Source organism: Heloderma suspectum, chromosome 1 (genome assembly GCF_057233095.1).
Source record: "Heloderma suspectum isolate Gila_16-S chromosome 1, 16-S_ref, whole genome shotgun sequence".
In the NCBI taxonomy this organism is placed as follows: Eukaryota; Metazoa; Chordata; class Lepidosauria; order Squamata; family Helodermatidae; genus Heloderma; species Heloderma suspectum.
This window is the reverse complement of record NC_139458.1, coordinates 178756159-178778642: the sequence shown is the minus strand read 5'-3', so window position 1 is coordinate 178778642 and position 22484 is coordinate 178756159. Positions and strand designations below refer to the sequence as shown.

The window sequence follows — 22484 nt, the reverse complement described above, 5'->3', positions numbered from 1 at the left end:
ATCACAGCTGAGGAAGGAAGGATTAAACTTGCAGCCATAATGGAAATTACCCCTCCTACCTCTATCTAGTATTAATAAACAAACAAACAAAACCTACTCCACAACCCAGACATAGTTGTTAAAGATGCATTTAACTTCACACGTAATTTGGCCCTCAGATTCAGTGATGGCTAGTTACTTTGGAGAGAGCAAGAGTCACAGGGCAGAACGCTGTTACACTCAACCTAGGGATGTCATTGAAATAGCATCACTGTGCCTGCCATAACATGCATCACATGATGCTGATGCTGATATGAATCATGTACCTACTCCTGCAGTGGAGTTCTATTTTCAGTGGAAGACCTATGCCAGTCGTAATGTATAGCTGTGCCCATAGAGCATTCCAGGGGTTAGTGTCTGTATTCAAAAGTAAAGATTATACTGAAGTTGATATTAGACTGTTATACTCAGTGCTGCTTAAATATATTATATTGAATCTAGTGTAGTATTTAACATTTATTAATGGTTGGATGTTAGCACTTCCAGTTACCTTCAGAATCTGAAGACATTTTTATCCACCATATTTTTAAAGTGCCATAGTAGTCCGGTCAATTAAGCAAACCAAGAACTTCCCATTCGAATGTTGGTGATGCTTTTGACTGGTGCCAAATGCCAATCTGTCAGGCAGTTTTACCTGTGTTACCTGTGTTACCTTTTCACTCTCCATGGTCCTACAAATTACTGGTTTACTAAAACCATCTGTCACTTGGGCATGCACCTTGTGTTTTTGCTTCCTGTCTGTGGCATGCTACATTGGGGTCAGTTTATTTGTGAGGTGTTGCTGTGCTGCCTTGACACAAAAGATTGAACAGGTTGATCTTTGAAAGCATTTCAGATCAGTGATTTTATATGGTCTATATACAGTTATTTTTTCTTTCGGTGCCATTTCAAACCAGACTTCAAGAAGTTCATTTTTTATTCTTTGTTAGTATGTGGTATATTTGATAATACTTATTTTAAAGCGTCACTGATTAGTTTCTGCAGAAAAAGAAAAGACTAAAACTTATAATCTCTTACACAGAACTATTTGGCATTCATATTTGTATATATTTTTTCCATGAAAGACACATTTGTATGGACTCTGTTTTTAGTCTTATGCCTGCTGCACCTTCCTTATTCTCAGAAGTTTAGCAGTGGTTTCTTTTCATTGCTGGTGAACATTTAAGCTTTATTTAATTTCAGGGACTTGATTTCCTTATTGTAGCAAAAAGAATTATATAATGCAGAAAGAAAACATGTGACTTTCAGTGACATGTTCATCAAGGGAAAAAAATACGCCTTTTGCTGGTAGTGTTTTTTGTTTTTAGTTGTTTCAGATAGGGTGTTGCCACAGTTCAGTAGAACAATTTCTACCTTATATTTTGTAAGTTGCATACTTCACCTGGGTTGGTTTTGGTCACATGAGCATGGATGTGTACTGGTGATGTAAGTGCTCCACCTGCCTTTCAGTTTGTTTACCAGGAAATCAAGATGTGTAAACTGCAGGAAGTACTATTTGACCCTCTCCGGCAGTATCTCATTACAATAATTGCTAATCTCTGAATAAGACAGCCATGTTTTGTGAGTAACATAGGGGGAGAGAGGTTGTGTTAGAGAGATTTTTAGGTGTTCCCACAAATAGAGCATTCTAAATGCTTGCTTCGGATTATGCTTCCTTGATGGCTTTTGATAATAGACATCTCCTGACCTCTGGGGTCAGCAAAGCTGGGATACAATAGTATGTGTTCTTTCATTCCTCTTAACTGAAAAAAAGAAATATCACGGCTTGTTGTTCTGTCACTGTTCTGTCTCGAAAGGATAATGGCTACTTCCTGATTAAACCACTATCCACAGTAAGCTGTTCATATTACATCTCTATTCGTCTGTGAAGGGGAGAGTGCTCAGTGTTTTTCTTTTAAAAAATAACCAGGGAATTGTCTGTTTAAATGTTTATGGAATGTGGATTAAAAGCTTTCATTTTACAGAAGCTTTTCCCTGTTTTGTTTTGTTTTAAAGTAAGGAAATTGTTTAGCCTCTTCAATACTTAAGAGCTGATTTTTTTTAATATAAGCATGTATGAATTTACCTATATGCTGTAATGTTTAATCCATCTATCCCTGTTACAACTTGTGTGTTAATGATATAGGCATTTTAAGTATAGTCTTGTGAAAAAGAAATACCACTTAGAGAGAATAGATGGCAAATATTTTCCACATTATGTGAGCTGAAGAAACAAGACATTTTAAGGTAGTTAGTTATTCTATCTCCTGAATGATTTTTATACATCTAGTACAATTCTGGACTAAAGCACAATCCTTTAAAAAAAAAAAAGAGCTTTACTTTGCATATAAGTTGTTGTTATGCCGATTCCCATACAGCATACATTGTATTGTGTAAGTGTGGATTTGGAAAGGTAGAAAGGTATACAAAATTTAACTTGGGTCGCCAGTATGTCATACAACTTTTTGGTTTTCCAAACATAGGATATTATCCAACCAGGAATTCAGCATTTTTGTCCCACTGATTTCAATAAGAGAAAGTTAAGCATATCGTTATTTTCTCATTGACACCAGGGGGTCTTAAAAGTGCTTAATTTTGATCCAGTTGTGTCTATAATTTGCATATTCCGAGGGTAGAATGTTAGCTGTTTGAGGGGCAAATATTAGCTGTTTTATACCAACTTTGAAACCAAATTGAGGTTTGTAGAAGAAACAGTAACACAAAGGTGCGTGGAACAATATTTGCCATTGGGAGCACCATCTACAGAGCACCATCAAATTAAAATTAATAACTTTTAAAAATTACTTGATTAAAACTGCAAAGCACACATACTTTAATGGGGAATAAGCCCCTTTGGACTCAGTAAACAAACGTCTAGGTAAAATGGTGGGTTGGGCAATAAGTTCTCTTAGATTGCCAAATCAGGTGGCAACACATTTTGAAACTAAGTGAGGGTATCACAATAAGACCACACTGGACATGCTTGGTTTGATTATTGGCTTGACAACATTATTAAAAGGGTAGTCTCAAAAGGCGCTAAGTAGAGATCATAGTTACCTGGCTTAGAATATTAATTTGCCCAGCTCAGAAGGTTAAATGAGATTCTGATTGGTGTTTGTGCAGCCTGGGATGCTTTGTAGTTGCATGTACAGGATGTTAGGAGTTGAATTTCCAAGCAGCCCTCACTGTATCTGCTGTTGGGAACCACAGTTCTTTGGAAGCAACACAATAGGTCATGTTCATGAGGCACCATCAGTATATATGTGCCAACATGTGCCTAACCAGAGGATGTTGACAACTATAGGTTGGTGGCTAACATCCCCTTCCTGGGCAAAGTGCTTGTTCTGGTGGTTGCAGGACAACTCCAGGCACTCTTGAATGAAATGGATTATCTAGATCCATTTCAGTCGGGCTTTAGGCCTGGTTTTGGAATAGAAACTGCCTTGGTCACCCTGTGGGATGACCTTTGCCAGGAGAGGGACAGGGGGAGTGTGACCCTGCTGATTCTCCTGGACCTCTCAGTGGCTTTCAATACCATTGACCATGGTATCCTTCTGGATAGATTGGGTTGGAAGTTGGAGGCACTGTGCTGCACTGGTTCCACTCCTACTTGGATGGCCAATTCCAGAAGGTGGTGCTGGGGGATTATTGCTCTGTGCCTTGGCAACTATTCATGGGGTTCCACAGGGCTCTATTTTCATAGAATAGTCATAGAATAGTAGGGTTGGAAGGGGCCTATAAGACCATTGAATCCAACTCCATTTTCTCCCCTATGCTGTTCAACATCTACATGAAACTGCTCGGGGAGGTTATCCGGGGAGTGGGGGTGGGCTGAGGTGCCATCAATATGCAGATGACATCCAGCTCTGCCTCTCTTTTTCATCAAATCTAGGTGAGGCAGTGGCTGTTCTGAATCAGTGTCTGGGCACAGTAATGGACTGGATGAGGGCCAATAAACTGAGACTCAATCCAGACAAGATAGAAGTACTGTTAGTGGGTGGTTTGTCTGCCCGGCGAGGTGATGTTCAACCTGTTCTGGAAGGGGTTGTACTACCTCTAAAGGAACAGGTTCGTAATTTGGAATCCAGAACTGTCACTAGACGCACAGGTGGACTCAGTGGCATGGAGCACCTTTTTTCAGTTTCTGCTGATATACCAACTGTGCCCTTATCTGAACAGAGATAGCCTAGCTACAGTTATCCATGCTCTGATAACCTCTAGTTTGGATTACTGCAATGCATTATACGTGGGGCTGCCTTTGAAAACAGTCTGGAAAATTCAGCTGGTCCAAAACAGGGTAGCAAGATTGTTAATGGGAACTGGCCAATGAGATCACATTATGCCAGTACTTTTCCAACTGCACTGGCTGCCAGTCCATGTCCAGTGTTCAAAGTGCTGGTATTAACATTTAAAGCCCTAAATGGCTTGGGGCCAGGTTATCTGAAGGATCACCTCTTCCCATATGTTCTTGGCTGGACCCCAATATTTTATTTATTTATTTATTTATTTATTTTTAAAACATTTGTATCCTGCCCTATGTCATTAAGATCTCAGGGTGGCGTACAGATAAAATCAATTTATACAGTATAAAACAAATAATTTAAACACCTAAAACATATTAAACCATTAAACAAGCTAATACCAATTAACATCTAAAACTATAAAACAGTTAAAGCAGTGTGCTACTTTAGGGAACGCATTTAGCCCTCAAAGACTTTGGTAAAAAGCCATGTTTTTACTTGGTGCCGAAATGAAACCAGTGCTTGTGCCAATCAGGCCTCCAAGGGCATTCCACAACTGGGGGGCCACAGCAGAGAAGGCCCTCTCCCATGTCACACCATAGTGTATGTCTCACACTGGTGGAATGCAGAGGAGGGCCCCTCCAATGGGCATATATAGGAAGAGGCGCTCCCTCAAATACTGAGGTCCCAGGCCTCTTAGGGCTTTAAATGTCATCACCAAAACCTTGAATTCCAACTGGAAGTGTATTGGCAGCCAGTGCAATTCCTTTAAAACTGGTGTTGTATAATTTTTATGTGATGTTCCGGTCAGTAGTCTAGCTGCTGCATCTTGCACTAGCTGCAACTTCCGAGTCATCTTCAAGGGCAGCCCCATGTAAAGTGCCTTGCAGTAGTCTAATCGGGAAGTTACCAGAACATGTACTACTGTGGCTAGGTTATCCCTCTCCAGTAAAGGCCAAAGCTGGCCCCATGTACTCTGGGCTACAGAGTCCGCTTGGGGCTCCAGTGACAGGGATGGATCTAGGAGTACTCCCAAGCTACGTACCTGCGTCTTCAGGGGGAGTGCAACCCCATCCAGGACAGGTCACTTACCCAATTCCCAGACTTGGGAACCACCAGTCCACAGAGCTTCTGTCTTGCCAGGATTTAGCTTCAGTTTATTGGCTCTCATCCAGCCCATCATAGGCTCCAGGCACTGGTCCAGCACCTTCACCGCCTCAGCCGACTCCGACGACAAGGAGAAACAGAGCTGAGTATCATCAGCATACTGGTGACACCCCACCCCCAAACTCCTAGTGACCTCACCCAATGGCTTCATATAGATGTTGAACAGCATGAGGGGGATAGAATAGAACCCTGTGTCACCCCAAAGCGTAATAGGCATAGATCATCTTCAGGGATCCTTCTCCAGGAGCCCCTGCCAAAGGAAGTGAGGCGAGTCCCTACCAGGAACAAGGAATTTTCTGCTGTGGTACCCTGCCTCTGAAATGAGCTCGCTAGAGAGGTTCACCTGGCACCTATGTTGTACTCCTTTTGGTGCCAGGTGAAGATGTTTTTATTTTCCCAGCATTTTAGCACTCTAGTCTTTTAGCTCTGCTGTTTTAAATTTGTATTTTAAATATCTGCATTGCTACTAGGCTTTATTCTGGTTGTACTTTTATATTGTAGGTTTAAGCTTTCATATTTTATATTGTTTTATTTTGTATTTATTTATTTTTATTTATTAAATTTATTAATCACCCATCTGGCTGGTCACCCAGCCACTCTGGGTGATGTACAACAACAAACAGTTAAAACAATAGAATTCTACATTAAAAACATCATAAAAAATACCCTAACCAACCCCGAATGCCTGCCTGAACAACCATGTTTTTAATGCGCGGTGGAAGCTCATTAAAGAGGGGGCATGGTGGAGTTCCCTAGGAAGGGAGTTCCACAGAGTGGGGGCCATCACAGAGAAGGCCCTCTCTCTTGTCCTCACCAGCCTAGCTGTCCTGGCTGATGGGACAGAGAGAAGGCCATCTGAGGCTGATCTTGTTAAGCAGCCTGTCTGGTGTTGCTGCAGGCGCTCCTTAAGTTAGGCTGGGCCGGAACCATATAGGGTTTTAAAGGTCAAAACCAACACCTTGAATTTGGACCGGAAAACAACTGGTAACTAGTGCAACTCCTTCAGCATTGGAGTGATGTGATCTCGCTGGCGGCTGCCTATAATCAGGTGAGTCACCGCGTTCTTTACCAGCTGCAGCTTCCGAACTGTCTTCAAGGGTAACCCCACGTAGAGCGCATTACAGTAGTCTAAACGAGAGGAGACCAGGGCATGTACAACCGATGGGAGCAGATGGTCAGGAAAGTAGGGGCGCAGCCGCCGTATCAGATGGAGTTGGTACAGTGCTGTCTGGCTCACAGCTGACACCTGAGCCTCCATGGACAGCTGGGAGTCCAAAATGACCCCCAGGCTGCGGACCTGGTCTTTCAAGGGTAGCCGTACCCCATTCAGCACCAGGTCAGCATCCCCCAAACTCCTCTTGTCTCTCACCAGAAGTACCTCGGTCTTGTCAGGGTTCAGCTTCAGCTTATTCCTCCCCATCCAGCCACTCACCATCTCCAGACATTAGGACAGGGATTCTACGGCCAACATTGGTGAAGATTTGAACGAGAGGTAGAGCTGCATGTCATCTGCATATTGCTGACACCGCACCCCAAACCTCCTGATGATAGCCCGCAGCGGCTTCACATAGATGTTAAATAGCATCGGGGAGAGGATGAAACCCTGTGGCACCCCAGAAGTGAGTGGCCACGGGTCTGAAACGTCCTCTCCCAGTGCTACCCTCTGGTACCTGCCTGAGAGGAAGGACCGGAACCATGGCAATACGATGTCTCCAATGCCCAACCCCTCCAGGTGGTCCAGGAGGATACTGTGGTCAACACTATCAAAAGCCACTGAGAGGTCGAGGAGAACAAGGAGGGAACATTCACCCCTATCCAGAGTATTTTGTGGTTTTAATTTTTGTGAACTGCCCAGAGAGCTTTGGCTATTGGGCCGTGTAGAAATGAAATAAATAAACAAACATTATGAACTGGGAGGGAACTTTCAGAAACAAAATTGTTTTTTTCCATATGCTCACCAAGAAGCTAGTAAATAGCCTGAGTTGATCTGAAGAGAGTTTGCCTGTTACTCCTGCTAAAAAACTGAGTTGGATCCAATCATGTCCTTCCATTCATGGAAGAGGTCCTTCTAGGAATGCTAGGGATTTTGATCCAGTGGAGGCTCCTGTTCACAGAAGATTTGCCAGTTTCACTTCCTCCTCACAATATTCAGAGATAGATTTTTGTGGGGTGCAGTAGGAGGGGAATCAGCAAAAATCACCTCCCCCCTTCTGTTAGCAAGGACTTAGGAGAGCCTCATTCCATTAGTAGAACTCATGGGATCATTGGATCCAACCCACTGTTTTTTAAAGACTAAATATGCCCAGGGCATTTAAGTATCGCTGTCGTTCTACTACAGAGACAACTGTGAGAAACAGTTTTTACAAATATGTCACTCATTATCATTAAAAACAACCAACAACAAGGGCTAAAGAGCACACAACTACTATAATTAAACCACTGAACACTAATATGTATACAAAAGTCTTATGTACATGTTATTACACAGTATATATACATTTACATAAATATGTACTTATTAGAGTTCAGTGGTTTAATTACAGTAGTTGTGTGCTCTTTCGCACCTGTTTGTATTTTCAGTTGTTGTCCTCATTTTGTTTTACTCTTCATCATTAAGCAGCAGGGCCAGCCCTGGTTAGTACTTGGATGGGAAACTGCCTGGGAATCCGGCTTCCTGCATTAAGCAGGGGGTTGGACTCGATGGTCAAGTAGGCCTCTTCCAACCCTATGGTTCTATGATTCTGTGATGGGAAGGAAGAAGTTAATGCTAAAGTTCCTTATGAAAGTGAATATAACAGGTAGGTGAATCTTCAGCTGAGAAAAAAAAGGAAACCTCAAATGACGTTAATATCCTTAAACATATAATACTAACCATATGTCTAGGTGACATAATATAACGCTTAGAATCCTGGAGACTGAATCCATATACAGTGCTATACTCTTTTCATATCTTTGTTCAAATGCAGCTGAGAACAAGAGTATCTAAGATTTGGATGAGACACAGCAACCACGTAAAACAACTGAAATAATTGACCAGGGGGAAAATATCCACTGTACAAAAGTCTTTTGATCAGAAGGTCTGGTCATATAGTTTACTGCAATCAACTAAAGTTTCATCAACAATAAGAGGTTAACATTAAATAACTCTTGCACATGCACCTACAAAGCATCCTAGTCTGCACAAACACCAACTACATATATACAGAATCTAATTAATTGATTAGTTAGTATGGATACAGGCAGTATAATATATCATCCTTCCCCAACCTGGTGCCCTCCAGATGTGTTGTTGGACTACAACTTCCATTATCATGGTCATGCTGGCTGGGGATAATGGGAGATGTAGTCCAATTTGAGGATGGACCACTGATTAGGAGACATTGAAAACTGCTTTTACAGACTTTGTACATTAAGGAAGCATTCATCCTAAATACCATTGTAGTGAAGTGGGCTACTAGAGAATAGAATCATTGAACCATTTACTGCAGAGCAACAAAATTCAAGCAGTTAGAATGCCTAATGGAGATAATGAAATGAATTGATTAATTTAACTTGGGCCTCCACCTAACATTCTAGAAGGAGGGCTGGATCAGGCAGAGTAACATAGTTGACCCAGACAGTTGATTTTAGGTGTCGTGAAAGAGCAACATATGGTTAATTATTTAATTTATTATTGTTGTATTTTTATAGCCAGGGAAGGAAAAGGCCCAAAATTATTTATTCCAAAATAATTTGACCAGCTGTGGGTACGATACGCCTTGATTTGGAAGAGGGACAGGAGCACCATTTGCTGCTCTGTCTCAGGCACCAAACTGTCTTGTGTCCACCCTGTTCAGAAGAAAAGGATGGAGTTTTCAGAGGACTGAGATAATCTTTACTATTAAATCAGTCTGAATTCCTGCCATCCAGAATATTTTAAATTAGAGAATCTTCCCAGTTTACATATTCAACGTTCTCTTTTATTCTATTTGGCTAGTATTTAGTGTGTAAATCCAAAATGCTTCTCTACTTAACAGTGTAACCTCAAGGATTATTATTAATAACAATATTTATACACCACTTCTCATTTGAAACAGATCCCACATGCACACGTGTCTTTACAATCACTAGCATACATAGAAGAAGTGGGATCATGCCCGATGGCCCTACTCCTATGCACATTCAGTATAACTTGTCAAAAAACAAGGTCCCTGATTGCATGTACAGAGTCTGTATGTATACAGTTTGTATGTACATGTGGTCTTTCACAAGTTATACAGAACATGGATAGAGGGAGGCCAGAGCTCATGCTGTTATCCCCCTTCCCGGTCAACGTGCATCCTGCATGGATATATGTAGGCTAGATATGTGTAGATTAGAACACGTGTAGGTCCACATGTTCTAGTCTAGGGCCAATTTAATGTGTGATGTCATAGAGCTCATATACATTAACAGGGAGCTTCTTTAGACAATGATGTTTCTGGCTACATATTTGCCTACAGAAGACGGTTGGTCCTTTATATTCTATACCAGCAAGCTAATAATGTATGCATTCCTTCCTATTTCTGTACATATTTCCTTGAACATGTTACTATATGATTTTAGCCTGTCCTGGTCTGAGTAACCACTGAGGCTTAAAAATGTGGCTTTAACCTAAGTATCAAAAGATAGAGAGCCAGATTTAGGACCTAGGGAGAAAGACCATTCATTGACTGTGCTTATTATAACAACATCAACATTTTGCTTTTGGGGAAAAAAATAAAAGGCAAAGCAACTCATTCAGACCTAGGTTAGCTGCAGCAATTTTAAAGCTGTTTAAAGAGTACTGCAACTCTTTGTTTTGAATGCAGGAAACTAAACTTGTAGAAAAAGGAAAAAGATGTTAGCACATCATTGTTTGTTAGGACATTTCACAATTTAAATTACAGTTAAACAGATCTAGACCACAGTCATCAGTCTGCTGACTCTGGAGACGTTCCAGTGAAGTTACTGTGGCTACTTCAGAGTAAGTAGTTTTGAGACTGTGGCCCAGCCATATGTTTTCTTATTCTTTGTACCTTAATTTAAAACAGCATTGCATTATGAGAAGAGAAACATGACTCTAATTTTTCACAGAGCTTTGTGTTATGCAGTCAGACAAGCCCTGTAAAATATTTGTATGCTATTTGTGCTCCTCTTAAGAGTTTTAAAACTGGTTCTGACTTTAATTCGAGCTGATGTGTGATGATACTAAGTAGCAATACAGTGATCCACCCTTAGGTTGCTCTACCAGCAACCAAAACCTTCTGAGCCAAAGGAAAGAATTCTTACTGTTTGACATATAGATCTCAAGTATCCCATTTATTTCTTGTGGATTGACGATAGATTAAGTCCCAAACGCCAGTAGGAATTTTTTAGTCACCTAAGCAGCTTGTTTCTGGGTTCTTTCTGGCTCTGTTTGCTCTACAATGCTTTAAAGTTATGGTGTCAGGAAGCCATGAGGATTTGGGGCTGGCTTAGGGTGTGTTGAAGACCAGACAGTAGGCCATTTAGTCCAGATGTTTTCTCAAGAGCAGCAGTAGTAGAGAACAGGTGAAAGTCAAATCTGTGGTCCATTGTCATTGCATGGATAGAAGGCCTTGTATAAACAGCTGGAAATGGCTTTGCTTTGTAGATGTGCCCTGGCTGCTCTGCAAAACCGATGCTATCTTCTCTGATGTTCCAGCAAGTTTTAGTTGCAGACAGCATGTCTGAACTCACTGTCCTCAAATAGCAATGTGCTTTTGCAACCCTGTTAATTCTGCTTCTCTAATACTGGAGCATCAGGTGTTTGCTAATAAGCTGTGGTAGCAGAGGCTGAACATGTGAAAGTCAGACCTGTTAGTGGCAGGCTTAGTAGCAGGGAGATAAGTCTATGGGCTTCATCACACGGAGCTTTTATCCTGAGATTGAAATTGCTCCTTCGCAGATGTTTGTGGGCTCTTTACATGATGCCATGACCCTGCCATGACCCTCCTGCACTAAATTCCCTTTGTTCCGTTTTTAAATAGATCGCTGATAATAAGCTATCGAATTACCCTGTTGTGGTCTGCTTCAGTTTCCTCTGTGAACAGAGTTACAGTGGCAAGAAAAGGAGTGAGATCAATGGAAGATAATGGAAAACTCAGATACGGGAAGAGGGGGCGGAAGGAAGCACATGCAAAGGGAGACAGTTGTGATCCTGCATTTAAGCAGAAAGCCCTGTTTTAAATGCAAGATTTTAAGCTGGTGTAGAAATGCCCTATGAGCATGTGAAGCTATTGGTCTGTCTAACCCAGAATTGTTTACTGCAGCTGCCAGCAGGACTGCAAACTCTCTGGCAGACGTCTTTCATAACCCTACTACCTGAGGTTTTTTTTTTTAAACTGGAGAGGTCCAAGATTGAATCTTGGAGCTGTGGCCCCTCCCAGGGAGGGATTTTAATGTACAGTCAGGGCCAGAAATATTGGAACAAGGATAACTGTTTAGGCAGTTGGCCTCTGTACACCACCACATTGAAGTTGAAAGGAAACACACCCAGATGGGAGCGAAGTCAGGACTTTCAGCTGTAATTCAAGGTGTTTGACAAAAGTGGGGCACTAACCCCACTAATTCAGGAAGGACAGCCAGTGGCATACACACACCCCCATCGTTGGTGGCTCATAAGTAATGGAACGAATGGCTGACAAGCAGGTGCATGGCCAGGTGTGGGTAACCCATGACCAATCAAGCAGATAAAAGGCCTGGAGGTGGTTCTGAGTGTTACATTGGCATTTGGTAGCTGTTCACTGGAGCTCCCAACATGAGGTCCAAAGAGGTGTCCATGCGAGTGAAGGAGGCCATCATTAGGCTGAGGAAACAAAAAAAACCCATCAGAGAGATAGCAAAAACAGTGGGAGTGGCCAATACAACAGTTTGGAACATCCTGAAAAAGAAGGAATTAACTGGCAAGCTCAGTTACAGCAAAAGGCCTGGAAGACCATGGAAGACAACTAAAGTGGATGACCGCAGAATTCTGCTCATGGTGAAGAGGAACCCTTTCATAACATCTAGCCAGGTCAAGAACGCTCCAGGTATTAAAGTATTAATCCAGGAATTAAAGGCGATCCTTAAGTTTGAAATGATGTTGGTTTGTTTGTTTATTTATTTATTTATTGCATTTATACCCCGCCTTTTTTCCTCTTGCAAGGAACCCAAGGTTCCATTACTTATGAGACCCCAACGATGGGGGGGGGGTGTATATGCCACTGGCTGTCCTTCCTGAATGGTTAGTGCCCCACTTTTGACAAACCCCTTGAATTACAGCTGAAAGTCCTGACTTTGCTCCCATCTGGGTGTGTTTCCATTCAACTTCAATGTGGTGGTGTACAGAGGCCAACTGCCAAAACAGTTATCCTTGTTCCAATATTTCTGGCCCTGACTGTATGAACTCCAGGCACATTTACTGTCACTAAACCACTGCACCAGATCAGCTAGTAAGAAAGTGAATTGCTGGGGAGAATATATTTAAAAGGGATACCTTTTGACTGGGAGTACTAACAATGTGTGCAAAAAGCTTCATACTTATTTTCTTTTAATGTCAAATGGTTACATTGGAAGTGGTCATAATAGTGGCGGGAAAATATGCTGATTTTAAATCAGTGAAAATAGTGAAAGAACCCACTTTAAACAGAATTTCATATCACTAGTTCAAAATCTGGGCAAGATCTAGAAATTTATGCTTGCCCTAAATGGTGCATAAACGCAATTTGTATTTGAACGAACAAGGGAAGTGACTTTTCCCTATCTTGTCTAATACAGCCAGCTTCTGAACTATCCTCAAAATATGCTTGTTGTTCCTCGCGCTCCGATTGTCAGCAGACTCGTGACCCTGCCATTACAGTAAGCTTATTTTGTGTTCTGGAATTAGCATGTAGTATGCAGTGGTGTAGTGGAGTCAGGGCTTTCAGGGATGCAGCACCAGCACTTTTTGATTTGCAGGGACACTGATGTAATCTGCCACCCTTCTCAAAATTCTCTGTTCCCTCTGAGTTTAGCTGCAGTCCTCACACTAGCTGGCTGGGGTAGGGATGGGGGAGATGAATTTTCCCAGTAACAATATATACTTGTGAGCTATCCCTGTTGTAATGCATATTATTTTGTGGTAGTTGGTTTTGAATGCAAAATTAACACCTAATCATCTCTTCTTCTTCTTCTTCTTCTTCTTCTTCTTCTTCTTCTTTGGAAGTGTTTGTTTGTATGTCCTCGATGGACTCAAACCATACATCCGATTGTTATGAAACTTAAGGATTTGTTTTACCTCTATCTGGGACGATTGTAGACACAGTGAAAATTTTGACCGCGATCTTGAGCCAAAAAGGCAGCAAATCAAGAGATACTGCTTCAGTACCATTTCATCTATTTCAACCAAACTTCCCATCATGATTCAGCACTGCAGCAAGCAGGTTTTAACCCTACAACATTTATGTTTTTCATGGTTTTTAGACATTTAAAAAACAACAAGTCCCAAATATTGGTGGGGGAAAAAAACCTGTTAAAGTATGAAAAAAAAAAAGAATAAGCACAGTTTGAAACCAGGGAAGACTAGCAGGCCGAGTTGTATGCCTGCCCCCTTCCTTCTGCTGAGGGGTGGCTCCATCTAAGCTTCACCTAACCCCTCCCTCAGGGGGCTATAGGGGGAGACCATGGCAGTGGCCATGCCTAGGGATGCCAGCACGTGTGCTTCCACTTAGGCAGGGCAGGCACAATGTGTCCAGCTGTGCCTGCCCCTATAAATAAAGCTATATAAGTTTGTCTGAAGGGTTGTCTGTATCAGCCTAAAGGCAATTCCAACCCATGTGAAGCTGGGTCTGTTCACTAGTAGCTTTATAAAAGACCTGCTCCTGCTAGAGAGTAAAATTCCTAGAATTGGGTTGTTGACATGGATCAACACAACTGCCTGCATTGTTTGCTTCTCCTTGGGGGCATGGCTACAGGGCTGTCATGATGAGCACTTGCACTGCATCACTGGTTGTATGTAATGTGTTCGTGGTGGAAATGTTTGTTCACAAATATTTGTGCAAAATAATGTTACCTATTTAAATCCTTTGGCTTATATAACAGTGAGCTGTTTATGTACTGTTAAGATGCATGCAGTTTCAGAATTTACACTTTTAACCGTGAATCATTATTCAGTGTTACTTTGGGGAGTCCTGCTGCCATAGACTTTCCATTGCTTATAAAAAGACAATAACAGCACCATAATTTGTGGGCTGATGGTCCAAGCTTGAGTGCTATATGACATCTTGGTTACATGATTTTATATTTTGACTTTATTGTATGCTTAATATTTTCAATTTTTTAAAAAAGTATTTCTCATCACTTTTTACTAAAGAAGTAAGAACAAAAAATATAGGGCATAATGCAGCCTTGTCCATGGCAATGTGGAGCACTGGGGATCTTTTATTTGTGGGGTTGCCTTCCCCTAGTCCCTGATCAGTACCTAGGCCCTGTTTAGATTTTTCCATTTCTTGACCCATTTTCTAGTCTAGAGGTAGGGAACATGTAGCCCTCCAGTTGTTGTTGGACTGCAACTCTCATCAGACATTACTTTAAATCCATATCTACCAACTATGTCTTTTTCCATTTTTGCTCTAGAGTAGGTGCAATACTCTCAGTATGGATTGGGATTCTAGCATGGGGGTTAGGGTGCTTTTAAGACATGGATCAGCCCCCCTGCACCTGTTCTAGAGTAAAAATGAAAAAAAAAAAACCATGAAGCTGCTAGACACAGATTGAAAGTAATGTCTGTTTTTTGCCCTTAGGTAGCAGTTATTAGAACAGAATGACAGAACTGTCAAAGTTAAAAAAAAAAATCATTGCTAACTTTCAAGACCTGAACTGTTAATTATTGAATGGCTGCATAAAATATGTTTCATATGTAAGCAAATGTTTTGTGGGTACCTTTGTGAAAATCTAACCCTTGGAACTGTTGCCTCTCAGGGCCATGTCAGATGCTATAATAGAAATGGGTATATGTTAAAGATGTAGGGTGCCCTTGCTTTATCCTCTAAAACAGGGAGCGGGGAACCTTCCTTTGTTGAGGGCCACATTCAGGGATAGTTTCTTGTGGGGGGCATGGCCTCCCCTTTTCTCTCTCTCTCTCCCCCCCTCCACCCTGAGGGCTGCTGGGGGAAAGATAGGTCACTTTTCCAGAGCTCTGATTGCTTGCAGAGGTCTTTTGAAATTAGGCCGAAGGGGCACAGGTTGCCCACTCCTCCAGTAAAATATACACCTGAGCTCTCTAATGCATTTTGTGCACATGTTTTTGCATTATTCTCATAAACATTTTACCTGACAAAAGTGTCATAAGTGGGAACACACAAAATCTTTGTGTACTCCTAGCTTAATGTATGAAAAATGGTGCTTATGACTAGCTTGATAGCAAATTAATTCAAGTGGATAAGTAGTGAATTACGATGATGATGATGATGATGTTTTTTTGAGAGTACATATATAGATGTCTTATTTGTTTGTTTTGCCAAAGGGCTGGGCATATTAAAACTATATTTATAGGCTTGGTACAGATGTAGTGCTGCCAGATCAGAAAAACAAGGTTTTGGTAATGGGGAGCTCCTCATGGGCTTGTACACACCTCCACTCTCGAATGGCCATTTGCTCCCTTTCAGTTTTAGAATTAGCTATCGTTAGTGTTACATCTTCAACAACATTTTTTGGTAGCCGCGGTTACTGCCAGTCACAGTTTGATACCATGGTCAGAAGCAAGTTTGCAAACTGTAGTTTGGGCTCATTAAACTTAGTGAAAATGTTGAGGCAGATGTAATGCTTATCAGAGTTCTCTCCAAAATAGGTTGGGGGAGGGGGAATGTTTCTGGAAGTAGAGAGGGAGCAAAGCAAACAAGCCTATGGAGTTCTTCCAGTAGCTAAGCCATCATTTGGCAATTGGGCAGCAATATGTCTGCACAGGGGTGGAATCAAGGGTTGGCTTGGTTGGGCACCTACTGAGAGCTCACACCCCAGCAGAGGGCCCACTGATAAGAGTGCCCAGATCTTCTCCTCTTCAGCATTGAAAGCTGCTCCTTACCTCACCTCTTGTTATGGTCCAGTCAACAGTAGTGGTAAGGAGGAGCAGTAGACACCGCTTCCTTTATGCTCATTGACTCTCTGCTGGGCAAGCAAGCAGGTGGTAGCAGTGATGAGGGAGAGGAGCAGCAGCAGGTGAAAATGCAGGTGAAGACCCACTAAGGAAGAAGGGCCTAGTGAGGGTGTCTTAAACAAGGGCCTTCCAAAACTTGGAGCTGGCACAGTGTCTACACCAAGCCATAGTCTGTCTCCTTCCCCATGTCTCATAACAAGTTTAAGTTTACCCACCTGACTATATCATTCAGGTATCAGGGTGGATTTAGCAAGCACTAAGAGCGCGTAGTGGTTGTTCCACTGTTGCTCTCTGGAAACTTGTAAAAATAGTTTTCTCTCAGAGGTGCTGAACCTTTTCGTTTGTACTTGGTGGCCAATGGTATGCTGATAGGGTACCTACTGAACTAGTATTCTATATTTTACTTCATATTTTATGTTTTAAGAATTGCTGCCTATTTTGTTTTTTCTCGATGGGCTGAGCTAAAATAAATATGTAATTTACATATATAATTTATATAAATTAGGGCTACAGTGTACAATATTTGTTTAAATTAATGATCTAAAAACATTTTACCAAGTTAAAAAACCGTCCCTGATTAACTGGGCATCAGATTAAAAAAGAATAATTGTTTTTAGTACAACGGCTTACAAAAACTGCAGGTGCCATCTTAGAGGAAGCAAGGAATGTCTTCTGAGTTGTTGCCTGCTGTGACATGCACATGCATTAACTAAAAACAAATACATGGCTTTTTCTTCAGAACTATTACTCTTGTTAATGTATAAATATATGCATATTTAACTGATTAATACATTAATTCATTAACTGAGCAATACTGCCTTACAGTGACAGCAGCGAGAGATCGATTGGAGGAGCTACTGCCACATCCCATGCCTTGCTCTTTCTCTCTGGGCAGGGTGAGAGGTGGAAGGCAGCTTTTTCTCCCCTCGTCCCACTGACTGCAATGGGAGGTAATTAAATATGCCAGCCCTAGGGCTGGTGTAGAGTCCCATTGGTCCTTGGGTTTCCCCAGGGGGAAAGGGAAACAATAGGGTTTAGGATCTGGTTCCTCTGGCCCCCGACATGCCCCATCCCACCCCCCACCCCCCGCTGGCAGAATACCTACGCAAGCGTAGCTTTCTGCAGGTGGGCTAGGGGACCTCTGGCTCTATGAGTGTTGTCCTACCAGCATACTTCTGTCACTGCCAGTGGAGCAGTACTTACAACACTTCCAGAGGCTCCTCAGCTGGTTTACTAGTGAGGGTAGGATTGCTTCCTAAGCCATATGCAATTAATTGACTAAGATATCCTTAACTGAACAACTGCTCTAATATAAACATTACCCCACATGCCTTTTGTGGCTGAAAATGTTCTTTTATAAGGATATACGTCACATGCCAATAAGAAAAAGGGGATGCAAAGTAATCACTTTTTTATACAGTTTGGTGATGGAATTAGTGCCGAAAAGTTGTTTTCTTGAGTAAATTAGTGAGAAATGCTTCTCTAGCTGTAGAAGCTTGGAGGAGTTTCAAGCACAGTGGGAACTATGTGCTTCTCCACTCAAGCTGCAACATATTTTATCCTAAAGGGATAAAATGCTTTAGGGGATATAGAATTTTCCACTGGTAATGACACTGAAGAACACTGATATATCTCTGTAAGAAAGTTTAACATTTTTGTAGGTAAAATATTTATTAAAGTAAAATATTGTTATGCTTAATATAAGTATTAGATTAATTCAATATTTTGTTATAAATATTAAGATACAACTGTTGATAAAAAGTTCAATATATGAGCTACAGCTACTGACTTGAGCCTCTTTGAAGGCGTGTATGGATGAACTCTTGAGCTGTGGTGGCTGCTATAAATTCCATGTCATAGTGTTTCTAGCACAGGGGTAGACAACCTTGGTCTATAACTCCTGTTATTCTGAGCCACCATAGCCAATGGTCAGGGATTATGGGAGTTGTAGTTCAAAACATCTGGAGGGCACCAGGTTGCTCACTCCTTTACTACCTTTTTGTCCCTCGTTATGTTTCGTGCCTTAACAGTTTCATATGCCATAGCAAATTCTTATCCGGGTGGGTTTAAACTGATAGGCAAATAGACCAATTATCCATTTGATGGCTCTTCCACGGAAAGGATTATCAGGAGGTGGGTGCCACTGCCCAATATCTATTAATACTTGTATAGTTATTGTATGATTAATTACATTTTGTTGTCTTATAATTCTTGGAGAATCATCTTCAAATGTTATATTTTATTATGTTAACTCTCCTGATGTTGTGAGCCACTTTGAGCATATCTTATCATGGAAAAGTGGCATACAGATAAAATGATGATGACAATGACTGGGCCAATAGGATTGAAAGCTGTCATTAGGTTTCAGGGTATTGCCATTTAATAGCAGATAAAAGTCAATCAAAATAACAGAATTTTCTAATATGCTGCATGCTATCTGATATATTACAGACAATGATTGCATTGTTAGAGCCAAGCAGTTTGGCTCTTTCTTGATTCAGATTCATCTAAGGTCTCTGTTAAGAACATTTTCCCTCCCTTATAAATTATTGAGACTAGTTGTGTGTGTTTTTAATTCCTCACTGTCTGATGTGAAGTGGTCCTGTGGAGACCTAACAGCTAAAAAAGAGTCCAGAGGTCAGGATTACGCATATCCTAACTAGCTCCATCCCTCTCATGTGCAAATCATCCTGTCCAACCTGCGCACATACGCGCACACACACACATGGTTTCAGAGTTCTGCATGACTGTAAGCCACTCAGCTTAAAATTAAACTGGGTATGTTCCTAATTAAAGCCAGGTTCTCAAAGTGTGTTTAAGAGCAGACCTGATTTTATTTAAACCCAAGGGGACGATGATCATGCACAACGGATTGTATCCAATGGTAGCTTTACCTTAGTGGAAAGAGCGACCACTCATGTAACTCAGGCACCCATTTTTCACAGATTCCTCCTTACCTACTGCAGCTTTCTGCACCATTTCTTCTGGATGGCCCCCCAACCCTCAGGAGTAGCTTTTCAGGAGGTTGGGGGAGGGCTTAAGTGGCAGGGGGGATTGGCAGAAATTGAGTGCCCCAACTTGTGTAAGTGGAAGTGCTTTCTACTAACGAATCCAAGAATTGCTGCTAGACGCCGCCGTTATATCTGATCAGGGTCAATGGCTCCTCCCAGACTGGTCCACAGAAAGTGATTTTGGGATTGTAACGTTAATATATGACAAACAGGATTGACAGCCAAATATCAGGAATTAAGGATCCATGAATGTCACCACTGCTCTCTAGCAGCATTATTCAGTATCTGTGTAAGGAGACAATCCATCCTATGCCCAACTTTGGCACAGCAAGAGTCACTGGAGTTTCTGTACCGTGTGTCAATTTTATCACTCTGAATCAGGAAGATACAGGAAGAGACTGTCTGCAGAAGGCAGCATCCTGTGACTTTATTGCAGGCTCCAGAGTCATGCTTATTGCTGGAACACTGTGTAACATTTACTTTCCAAGCATAGGATCCGTCTTTTACTGTAACACCAGAGATCACATCTACAGTGAATTTCTGTGACTGGGAGGCCAAAATCCACATTGCACCTGAAGAAGGTGGTTAGCCATGAGGTCACCATTATGAGGTTACCATTTTGACAAAATGTCCGTGTACCTTGCTTCTGTTGCTTGTATTACATAGTGCTTGTGTACGAACAGCTTGTGGCATGGCTAGTCATAACATTAAGAGTAGCTTGTTGTACATGCAGGAAGCCTGGAACAACCAGCCTGCAGCATGTAAGGATAAAGTCTAGATCAACTGTCAAGTCTGGGCTGCACAACTTATGAATGACCAAATAAAATGCAGCCCACTGACCATATACTGTAGTCTGCCAAACCCACAGCAAGCCCTCCTCATTTCGCAGTCCTAGGTAAACAGCAAAAATTGGTGGGTCTCTGGTGGGTTACTAGACGTGGGTGTCGGGGGAGGGCTGCATTTGGCTTGGTGGGTCACAAATCATGCAGGAATGTTCTAATCTGAGCTGTGCTACCTTAAACATTAACATGTGCATTAACCAACATCCCATTCTGAATACTTCAGTCTTACAACTTCAACGGACCTTCAGGATTATATTGACAGCCTCTGCTATACAGTGATATATTTATTTAAAAAGTAGCTTGTTCTGCTGAAATGTCAAGTTTTCATGAAAGCCCCTGTGTGAAGAATGAGCATTTTCAGTAACACCTCACAGCTTCTGAAAGCTGCTTCATTGCAACATGAGGACAGTTACATTATTATTTTTAGCTGTGAGAAAAATATTGACATATTAGTGAGTTCTTTATCAAATGAGTAGATGAAAAAGGGAATACTGATCATCATCTCGGCTAAAATGCACATCTATAGTTACAATTCACCTTTGGCACTGAATAAATTGACTAGTTGCAAAGGGATGGATCAAATCAAACTTAAGCATTTTTAACTCCCATTGATTTCAGATGGACAGTGTAAATACATACTTAGCTTGTTTGAGTTAAGTAGGTGCTAAAATCTTCAAATTAAGTAAATAGGACTTTGAAGCTGAGATCCAGAAGGGCCTGTATGATTCTCCTGCACCATATTGAATGCTGCTATGGAGGATCCAACAACTTTTTTGGTGGCAAAACTGACGTTGGGGGTGGGGAGGAATGAAGGAGGGGGCCAATAAAAGCCCCACAGTACATACATTGTGCATCCCTGTGGATCCTTAACTTTGGCTAGATCATGTTTCCAATTCTCTCCAAATAAATTACCTCATAGAAATTATGCTGATGCAGATTCAAATCAAAGCTTTGTTTTGTAAAAGTAATACAGGTTTCAGTATAGAGAGACGTGCTGGATACCTGGACCACAGCTTCTCAACAAGCCCCGAGATATAGTTCACTGCAATTAAAATGAGTTGCTTTAGTTTTATTTCATTGTAAAGAAAAAATACAAGCCCCGAGATATAGTTCACTGCAATTAAAATGGGTTGCTTTAGTTTTATTTCATTGTAAAGAAGAAATACATATAGGTGATCATACGTGTGTGTGTGTGTGTGTGTGTGTATATATATATATATATATATATATATAATGATCATTATATTAAAAGGTTTTATATATAAGGTATTAAATATGTCATAACAGCTGAATTATCTGAAACCACAAATCTCCTTTACAGGTTCAGTTCAGGAATAGTTTTTGCTATTTTCTTTCATTTGTGTTTTGTTTATTCTAGTGAAATGATAGATGACATATAAGTAATAAATGCTGCTGAAAATGGTGATGGGGCTTTTTGGTGCAGACCACTTTTTATTTTATCTATTTAAAACTTCTATCCCAACCTTTATCGGCTAAAGTTTAGCCCATAACAGAGTAGAAACACCTAGAGACATCTCCATGGGCTCCATGATGCAATAGCATCAAGTCTGAAAAACAGGACTTGATGTTCCCTACCATGTTTGGATTGCAGTGACATAAAACTCATTTTCCCACTTACTTAACAATATCAGTATTGTAGCCTTTATATGTATTAAATTTGATGTCAAACTTAAATCAGTGTGCCTGCACCTTTGAGCATCTATATCTGTTTTGCTTGCTCAGTGATCCTTGTCAGGAATCATATGAATAGAAGCAGTTACTCATTAGAGTCCTCTTACCTCTTCATGAGTGAGTCGCGTTATGTTGCTTATGCAAATTTAGTTTCCTCTTTTGTTTATAGCTCTGTGCTTTTAGACTATGAGGCAACCTGCTTGGAGGGTGGGGGCACGAACATGGAGATATATGGAAGGATAGGATCCTGAGATGGTTGGAACCTCCCACTAGGCAAGATCTGCCCTCCAGCAGAGAAGTCTCATTGATTCACATTGAACATGTGAGGATGACTGCATCCCCGGTACCCGTTATCCTGATATGGGAAGAAGGTAGCTTAGGA

At 41.3% G+C, this 22484-nt stretch overlaps 1 protein-coding gene across 1 annotated transcript in view; it reads left to right on the top strand.

The window, feature by feature from the left end:
• The first annotated feature begins 10377 nt into the window (after window positions 1-10377).
• Window positions 10378-22484, top strand: part of BAZ2B (bromodomain adjacent to zinc finger domain 2B) — a 144268-nt gene continuing 132161 nt past the window's right edge. The window contains exon 1 of the mRNA XM_084811337.1: window positions 10378-10410. The gene's annotated coding sequence lies outside the window, so the exon portion shown is untranslated. The remainder of the gene's footprint in view (window positions 10411-22484) is intronic.